This window comes from Perissodus microlepis, chromosome 14 (assembly GCF_051167445.1).
Source record: "Perissodus microlepis isolate ML-2025 ecotype Zambia chromosome 14, ASM5116744v1, whole genome shotgun sequence".
Taxonomy (NCBI): Eukaryota; Metazoa; Chordata; class Actinopteri; order Cichliformes; family Cichlidae; genus Perissodus; species Perissodus microlepis.
The window spans coordinates 25,970,804-25,980,917 of NC_140474.1; the positions used below are offsets into that span (position 1 = coordinate 25,970,804).

At 37.0% G+C, this 10,114-nt stretch overlaps 1 long non-coding RNA gene across 1 annotated transcript; it reads left to right on the forward strand.

Annotated features, from left to right (window-relative positions):
* Positions 1 to 8,245: 8,245 nt before the first annotated feature.
* On the forward strand, positions 8,246 to 9,895 carry LOC146374033 (uncharacterized). The gene is made up of 2 exons (XR_014802193.1): positions 8,246 to 8,420; positions 9,327 to 9,895. It is a non-coding gene; the product is annotated as an uncharacterized LOC146374033 (long non-coding RNA).
* The last annotated feature ends 219 nt before the right edge of the window (positions 9,896 to 10,114 follow it).

The window sequence follows — 10,114 nt, forward strand, 5'->3', positions numbered from 1 at the left end:
AGATAATCTACTGTTAGTATGTGAATCTAGTTGTGTTTACCTTCAAGCCCAACCTTTCATGAAGTCAAATGGAAAGTATCCATTCATCCATTTTCTTATCTGCTTTTCTAACTTGGGGTCACAGGGAGACTGAAGGTTATCTCAACTGTTTCAGTGTGAAGGACGGGGTACACCCTGGACAGGTTACCAGTAGCTCCAAGGGCTGACACAGAAGGGCAGATAACATCACATGCTCACACCCACAGCTACGGCCAATTTAGAATCACCATTTAATCTAACAAGCATGTCTTTAGGACGACTACAACTTTATACCCTCAGTAAAAAGTGTCTTTTTTTTCCCTATTTTTAAATATAGCTTAAATGCTGCTACTGGAGATTAATAACCTCAAGAAAATGTGTACGTGTAGGTTTGCTTAGGGGAAAAAAACAATAATAATACGGCAATAGTTTTAGTCCCGATCGTTGCTGTGTGAACCGTGGAGTCACAGCGCCCTCTTCTGGATCCAGCTGAAAATAGATGGACACTGCATTTGTGTATACTCAAATACATGCAATGCAAAGATCTGGAAGAGTCATACTTATTTTTTACCAAAGACAATTTTATTTTGATCAGCCTTTAATAATTGGAGATAATTACAATAAGTCTGATAAAAATGTGGAGTTTTTTGCAACATTTAAGACAAAAATAATTCTAATAAAAATAAAATGTTAAATTAATACAAAAATGTATTTTTATCCCTATTCTTTTACACAACTAACTGTATTTCAATTAATAACCCTGGTCCTTTTTTCTCTGTCTCCCCCATCTTTTTAGGCTGCAGACAGGAAGGTTCTATCAATTCAGTGGGAATAAGTAGACTGATAAAATCCCAGTGTCTCTGTAGTATGCACTGAGTTTATTAAAAATAGCATTTAAGGTAAAATAGCTTGGGTGTTTGGGGTTGGATTTTATCTGTTTATTATAGTTTTAAAATGAATGGTTTAAAAGAGATTTACCAGTTATGTTCCAAAACATTGATTCTGTTCATCTGGACGTAGTGTTTTCAGTGGGAAAAATGTCTCGTCACTCTACAAATTTTCACCTTTGCAAATAAATGTGACACAAACTAAAACATATAGATTGTATCGTGGTTTAATTTACATTGTATACTTACTGTGTCCTGGGGATCAGGTGTTGGGTTACCTGAAGAAAGGTCAGTCTTTTAGTGGAGATGAAACGCAGGCTGGGTTTGCTCATCCATCCAGAATTGTGTGGTTCAAAACTAATAATAAATATACATGTAGGTGTCTTCTCTATTTCTCTCTCTTTTTGAGCAGGTTGATACATTTCATTGCATTATAGGGTAATTTGAAAAAGTTAACACTACATTAATCCCAGTTATCCATTAGTGAGCTACCCATGTGCAAAATCACTGGTAGGAGAATTAAAAATTGGAGTTTATGCCTCTGTAATGTTATTTACACATATCTAGGGAGGAATTTCACTGGAGCAGCTCAAGAAATACATTTATTATTGACAAATAAACACCCAAGGCTAAATATCTATGGGTTATGTTTTTCTTTTTCCAGATTCTGATTGTCAGTTTGCCTGCAAGGGTGAAAAGTTCCAGTGTGTTCTTTTGTCACAAGGGAAAGAAATAACTTTTGAACTTACAGCTACCTTACCTGTTTAGCAATTTTTAACTGGTTTCAAAGGTGAAAGTGAGAGTAAAGGAGCCTGTGTGTGTGTGTGTGTGTGTGTGTGTGTGTGTGTGTGTGTGTGTGTGTGTGTGTGTGTGTGTGTGTGTGTGTGTGTGTGTGTCTCTGTCATATGGTAGTGTGGTACTAATAAAACCTTCGAGAAAAAACTATGGTAGATGCAGTTTTGTTCTTGGGAAAGTGTGCTGAGTGCAGCTGCAAGTATAGCTTTTGTCAAAAACAAATTCATTGTAAGTGTACAATATACTTTACTTGCCTGCTTTTGTGCCAGAACATTAACATGCATCGATTATAGTGCTTGTTTACTTGTATTGTTTATTTCAGTCCTGTGAAAAAAAGTGGATGAATTTCATTTTTAAGACCTAAAAATATTTACTCTGCATACTTTAACAACATCTGAGAATGTTTAGTCTAGTACCTCCACAGATCCCTACCTTTGATGTACATAACACCAGCAACAGCCAGGACAGTGGGGATGCACTCTTGTACAATATCGCTGCTGCCTAGCAACAAAAGGCCTCTCTTTATAGCAGCATTTCTTCTCACTGCAGACAGAAAGAGAGAGACACATAGAATAAAAACAATAATTTCTTTTACAATTCTGTTTGCTTGCTTTAATAGCTTTAGTTTCAAATGCTTTTTATTTTTTGTAGCTCTGCAAACAAATGTTTGCTACCAATCAATATTGTATGCAACATTTTTCATTCTTCTCTCAAGTATATGTACAGATACTCGTGTACGTGTATTCTTGTAAAACCTGAAGTACTGATTCAACTTCCTTACACAAGAAAAAGTGAAAAAATAAATGTTCCAAAATGTACTTTTTGTTTAAAAATAAAAATGGTTATTTGGGGGACATTCCTTCCAGCTATTTTGTGCAAAGCTAACTGAACCTTGTGCCATATTAATATAATAATAAAATATTAATACAAGGGAATACAAACTTTAATTCAACATAAATTCTAATGTATTTCTTCAGCTTCAACGCAAGCATGAAAAAAAATAAATAAATAAGAAACAAAACTAGCTTTATTTGATTTTTCCTGCATTGTAAATGTGACTGCACATCCAAACGGAACAATATACAGCAGTCAGGGCTTCAACCAGTAATGCTAACTTACACCATGAGGCCAACTTGTTGAATTTGAGACGTGGTGAAATCCTAAGACTGGCTGAGGTAGTGCAGCATGGGGAAAACAATCACTCAGAATAAATCATAATCATTTCTGTTGTGAGGTCCAGTAGACTTATTTGTTTATTTAGCCATAACAGCTCAATAACATCTGCCTATCATGGCCGATTTCCCAAAACTAGACAGTATAAAGCTAGTGTTAATGTAACTGTTTATGTTTATTAAGATCCCCAATAACTGCAGCAATGCAACAGCTATTCTTCCTTCTTCCTGGCGTTGCAACTCTTTACATTTTAACAATGCATTATAAGACAGACACACATATACAGTGTAACTAAACATATACACAACACAAAACTCCTCCATATAACACAAATTAGGCCTCTTATCAGGATAAGCACTGATAATACAACATTTAAAAAACATAAGACTAATGTACTGTCATTACTACAGCACACACGCCCATTTTTCAAATTCATATTACCATTTTTAACACCAGTCAAAAGTCAGACCAAATAAATATTGTTTTAGAAGTTTCTTGTATTATCTGTATTGGTAAAGAACTCCATTCTTCCATAGCCCTGTACAAAACTGTTCTTTTGATTGCTTTGGGTATTAAATGTCATGGTTGGCTGTGTGGCAGGCAGGCAGGAGTGGTGGACCCAATATGCAAGACTCTTGGAGACAGGACTTAAACTGAAAACGCAGCTTTATTGCTGGAAAAACTCCTCAAACTATGACTCACAAAACTGAACAAAAACTTACAAACAGTGGTGCTGGAGAACTGGAACATGACAAACACACAGCATGGAGAAGGTAAGAGGATGAACAGACGTTAACGACACGACACCGAGTAGGGGAAGACACAGACACTAAATACAAGAGGTGAACGGAGCGAAGAGGAAACAGCTGGGAGACACGGCTGACGCTGATTACACTGACGAGACAGGGAGAGCACAAAGCTGAACGCACTGACAAAGGACACAGACCTACAAAATAAACCAGGAAGCACACGACAGACAGAGACACAGACGCAGACTCATAAGCAGGCATACCGAATATAACACATAGAACTCAAACAATAATAATCATCATCAACAAAACACCAGAGAAACAAAACGTTCATTCAAAAATAGACCAGAACTCAGAATGCTGGGTCAATACTGACCCAGAACCGTGACATTAAAAATATTTTTCCCGTAGCCTGTCTAGTACAGTATTCCTTTCTGTCGATACTTAAATTCAATATTTTATACAAAGTGATGGTGCCTTTGTAACAATAATATTTCTAATAAATACAATTTAAAAAATAAGCAATCTATATTTAACAATTAACCAATTAAGATATTTATGCATTCTTACAATATTCGTTTTATATCCACAACAAAGGATCATTTGTACTGCTTTATTTTGTGCCATTTGCAATTTCATAATCTGCTCCATTGTACTATCAGACCATACTACCGGGTAATAATCAACATTAGACAATCAAAGACCTTACATGGCATTTAACTATTGAAAGACTTTTTCTCATTTTAGCAACAAAATTATTAATGTGCTCTGTCCAGGACACTTTACTGTCTAAAGTTACACCCAGGATCCTGGTCTCGCGGACCTGGTTAGCAGGTGCACCATTAATAGAAACCTGCAAAACTGGATTCTTACTAATAGAATGGTTAGAGCCAATTTTCATACTACTGGTCTTAGATACATTCAAAATCTATTCATTATCCACTATCCATTTAACTATTAATTGGATCTATCTTTAACTCTTTTTTAAATGTCATATATATATATGGTTAAATCACCTGCATACATAGACATAGTTGCCTTATTGAGGACAAATGGCATGTCATTTGAAAAAAATAGTAGAAAAGAGTGGTCCAAGATAACTTTCTTGGGGTACTCCACAATCTACAACACTAATGTCTGAATATGGTCCATGTTTCCATACACATAGGGAGAGACAACCATTTGCACCTATGGACAATTTAGAGTTACCAATTAACCTAACCATGGCTCCATGGCTTTGGACTGTGGGAGGAAACTGGAGTCCTGGAGAGAACCCACGCAAACACATGGAGTACATGCAAACTCCACACAGAAAGACCCCGGCTGATGGTGGAATAGAACTCAGGATCTTCTTGCTGTGAAGCAACAGTGCTAACCACCATATGCTAACCACCGTGCTGCCCATTAAGGACAGCACCGTAACAAATCCATAACATTCTGATTTCTTCAATAGTATTTCATGATTGATTATATCAAAAGCAGCTGTAAAAGCCAGCACTACCGCTCCAACTGCTTTCTTCTCTTCTGTACACCTTAACCAATCATTACTCATTTGAGTTAAGGCAGTAGCTAAAGAATACCCTTTTCTATAAGCATCCTGATATTCACTAATTAAATATTCACACTGAAAAAAACATTTATCTGCTCATAATTCTTTCAGTAATCCTTAATAAAACGGGTAATAAACTTATTGGATGACTATTAGACCCACAAAAATGTAATTTACTATTTTCTCGCAGAGGGAAAAAAATACTTCTTACTGCAATTTTCCATGCTTGGCATTCTTTCAGTAAAACTTATCATACATTTATGATATGACAAACGGCCAGAGCAGTCAGATTAGCAGTACTTTAAGCAGTGTCATATCAATCCAGTCAATACACAGAGGTTTGTTTTACATCTTTTTAACATATTGTCTGTTGTACTTATATTTACTAGGTTAAAGTTTCTCTTTCCTTTTAGGATTTTCTTTTTAATTAGATATAATACCTGCGTGTCTGTTCTAGGCATATTATTTTTTTTTAGATTATTTAACTTAATTAGAAAATATTCATTGAAATGATTTGCAATATCATTTGGCTTAGATAAAAACTGACCTCCTGTCTCTATAAAGAAAGGCATATCTTTGATGTTTTTGACAATTAAATCCTTTAATATATTCCATATTCTTTTAATCATATTTTGCATCTTTAATCTTATTTTCATAAAATAATTTCTTTTTCTTTCTATTTAACCCAGTAAAAAAAATCCTTAATTTAATATATACCTGCCAATTCATAACCAGATTTGATGGCTGTTAATTTTTTACCATATGCTCCTTCCCTGTCAAACCAGTACATTTTCTTATTGGTGCATGCTTTTCCACAACCTGCATAAATAATATAACACTTCAAACTTTGCCAACGGATTTTCAGGGTGTATTTCAGATAAAACTTCTGACCATCATATTTTCTTTAGCAATTTTCAAGATAGTTTTTTTAACTACATATCTTTGGATCCTCACTATCATTACTCTATATCCAAATTTTGTTTTCTGATCCAATTCTGTGGGCAAATTCCACGAAATTCTACGTTTTTGTCCCTAAACAACTCATTAAAGAGAGACACCATGAAGTCGTTGGGTTGTTCTTTTTCAATATCTATTGGTAGTCTAAACACACATAAATTGAATTTGCTGCTGTGGCTTTTCAAACTTTCAGCCTTTTCTCTCAACTCTTTATTCTCTTTCATGAGTAACTGTTTTGATTTCACCAACGTATGTTCGCGATCCTTCATGTTTGAGAGAGTTTGTTCTACTTATACGTTTCTTCTTGCATTCACTCAAATCCTCCTTCATAGAATTAAGCTGGGGCTGTAGTTTTGTCAGTTGCAGCATTTATTTCCTCTCTTATTATATAGCAGATTGATACTAACATTTCTCGCTGCTTCTCATATAAAGAAAATCTCACTTCATGCTTGTTCCTCTTAGTGCTTCCTACACCATGAGGACAACTTGTGAACATTTGCACCACAGTATACTGAAAAAATGATACATAAATGATGTTTCTGCCTTGTTTACACTTTTATGTACAATGAGCACCAGTGGTGGATACATCAACAGGATTATTATGTATGTGTCACTGTTTCCTCCATGTTTGAACTGTTTTGATATCCAGAAGGCACAATGTATTCAAATAATCTACCCCCCCCCCCCCCCCCCCCCCTAAAAATTGTCCTTAAGTACAGTAGCAAAATATCTATACTTCTGATTAAGAATTAATACAGTGGATAATACTCAGTGCTTAGGCTGCAAAATGCAAAGGATCTCTTAACATAACATCTTAACATCTCCTAATATAGTTTAACAAGGACTTCGAAGAAGATCTGTGTGAGTTTTATACTACACCTTTCTATGCATCACCACTTTATTGTGCTTTGAAAGACTGCATTGACCCTGGAGATATGTTTTCGTAGGCAGTTTGACCCTGGTAGGTTTTTTCAAGGCAAATGGGTAAAGGGCCAGTCTTAAACAAGAAAACCTCTGTAAAATTCCAATATATATTTCCCAAGATTATGTTATCAGTGTACCAGCTCGGAGCTAGGCCCAGGAAGAGTCCTCAAAGGACAGTGCCTGGTGGCTGGGCCTTAGCATATAACTCAGCCCAAAAGAACCTCAACCCTTCTCTCCTTTGGCCCCACCAACTGCATGGGGTTCTGTGCCATGCGGATAGGGTAGTGATCTACTTCATCAGGGTGGCCTACAGTCTTCATTGGATCACTTTGCAAGCAAGTGTGAAGCAGCAACAATGACAATTAGCATCTCTAAGAGTGAAGCTGAAACAGCTGAAAACATTGCGGCAAAATGTTGAGGAAAAGCACTGAGTTTTTTAAATGGATTAACAATGAGGTGGAGTTGTTGCTGCGAGTAACACAAAAGTACAAAGTTGGCAAAGCGAGTGAGAGTTAAAGAATTTGAAGAAAAGCTATCTGAAGCATGTACAAACTGATATTAATCTTTAATAGGGCTGTCAAAATTGGGAGCAAACAAAACAACTGCTGTATAATGCCCTCCGCTATCTTAGTTTAATTGGTCACTTCACTGCATCACATGACTAAAATGTGTCATCGTTTTCAAAAAGTCTCAGTTTTCGCTGTCCACACTGCGACACGAAAGCAGCGTTTTCAAATGTAAGCATTTTCGAGTGTTTTCAAAATGCTGCGTTTTCCTTGAGCGAAAACGCCGTCTCAGTGTGTATGAAAGGCCACACAGAGCAAAAGATGCGTTTTCAAACGAAAATGCATTAGTGTGGACATAGCCTAACGGTGTGTTCACACCGAACGCGATGTACGCGAACAAAACGCCCCAAACGCCCCTAATTTGACGCGTGCACATTCGCGTCTCAAAGCGTGTCCAAGAAAAATCCATAGCGCGTCAAAATATGATATTTTTACGCGCGTGAACCGGAAATGTGGGAGGAATGTGGGAGGAAGTTGTGCCAGACCGGTGTCTTTGCAAGATGGCAGCTGTCGAGCTAGCGCTTGAAGAGAGAGTCTCCCTTCTCTATGTACTGAGGAGAGCAGAGCAGCGGCGTAAAAGACGTCCTCGCCGTACCTGGGTCCATCAGGTTCTCCAGAGGCGTGAGCTGGTGAGTTTCACCATTTGCTCCAGGAGCTGCGCCTGGATGACCGCCGATTCCAGCGATATCACCATCGGCCAGTTTGAGGACCTGCTTTCCCTCGTCGGTCCCAGCATCGCCCGCCTAGACACCAATTACAGGCGCTCAATCCCACCTGCAGAGCGCCTGTCCATCTGCCTGAGGTTAGTAAAAGTATTTAATACGGTAGTCCTTTATTGATACCTGTGCTAATATGCTAAACCATCCATTTATACACTGCTAACATGGATGTGCTATGCTAACAGTGAATGCTCTCGGTGTTTACTGATAGCAAACTGTGGTACGGAGACGACTGTTTATAATATTTCTAGTGATAGTCAGGTCTCATCAAGTCCCGATTTAATTCGATTTATGCTGTTATCAGTGTTTGCAATGATAGCATGCCTGTGGTGTCACATCAATGTATGCGCTCGGTGTTTGCTGATATCAAACTGTAGCATTAGGACCACTGAGTTAACCTTTGTAGTGATACTCACTCCTTTTTATTTAGACCTGGTTTAATTCTGGGATAGTTGAATATTTGTATATAATCCCTGCAGCTGTCAGACTCTATAACAGGGGTCACCAGCCTTTATTAAAACAGAGTTAGATAAAACTGAACAGTTTGGTTCATCTTTAGTTATGTGGTTCTATCTAGCATATTCTATCTTGATAAGCTATGTCTTATCACAGATTAATTTTTCAAGAATATTAATGATTTAAGCAAGGAAAGGGCTACATGTCAACATACAACTCCTTTATTTCTATTATTGTCTTACTTCATTCCTACCTGATTGACATGTTTAGGAATTATGAGTGATTGGCACACTGTAGTGGCAAAAGTTGCTACCAATCAAATTATGATATGTTAAAGTTAAAACAAAACACAACTGTTTTAGATATTATCTAATATACAATTTGTAATTATCCTTATAATTACAAAATGTTTTATGTAAGATTTAAGTTTTGTGATTTAAATCTGACATCACAAAAGTGTTTTGGAATTTGAATAATGTTGTCATTTTGTAACTGCAGTACACATAATACTAATTTTGAACAATTTTGTCCAGGTTCCTTGTCACCGGGGACTCCTTCACGACCAAGCGTTCAGTTACAGAGTCGGTGTGTCCACGGTGAGCCAGATCACCCCCCAGGTAGCGACGGCCATCTGGGACTGTCTAGTGGACGACTTCATGGCTGTGCCTTCACCTGGAGACTGGCGGTCCATCACAGAGGGATTCCAGGAGCGCTGGAACTTTCCTCTCTGCTGTGGAGCTCTGGATGGGAAGCACGTCCAGACAAAGGCACCCCATATATCATATAGGAGACACACACATTGATATACACTAAATATTTATTCCATTTCTTTTTTTGTGGTGCCCAAATTTATGCGCCTGCTTGATTTTGTTTAAACAATTATTGCACACTTTTTGTAAATCCAGTAAACTTCTTTTCACTTCTCAAATATCACTGTGTGTGTCTCCTGTATGATGTATTTAACTGACATTTTTTATTGTAACAACCAACAATTTATACAGGAAAATAATGTCTATTAACAAGGTTGCCCAAACTTTTGCATCCCACTGTATTAGTATATTTTGTCATTAGTATAATATGAAATAAATTCTACATGTGTCAAGTCGTGTGCCAACATTTGCTGTGTAGTAGAGCTGAGACATTAGTCATTATAAAAATTTATTTGAAATAATATTAAAATTCTCAAACAGAAAAACATTAAACATAAATATAAAATATAAGTATTTACAGAGAGACAGGAATAAAAAGGACCAGCTGCTCTCCAGAGCAGGAACAAGGCTGAGGAGGAAATGCTCCATTGGAGACTGGTGTGGACTCTTCA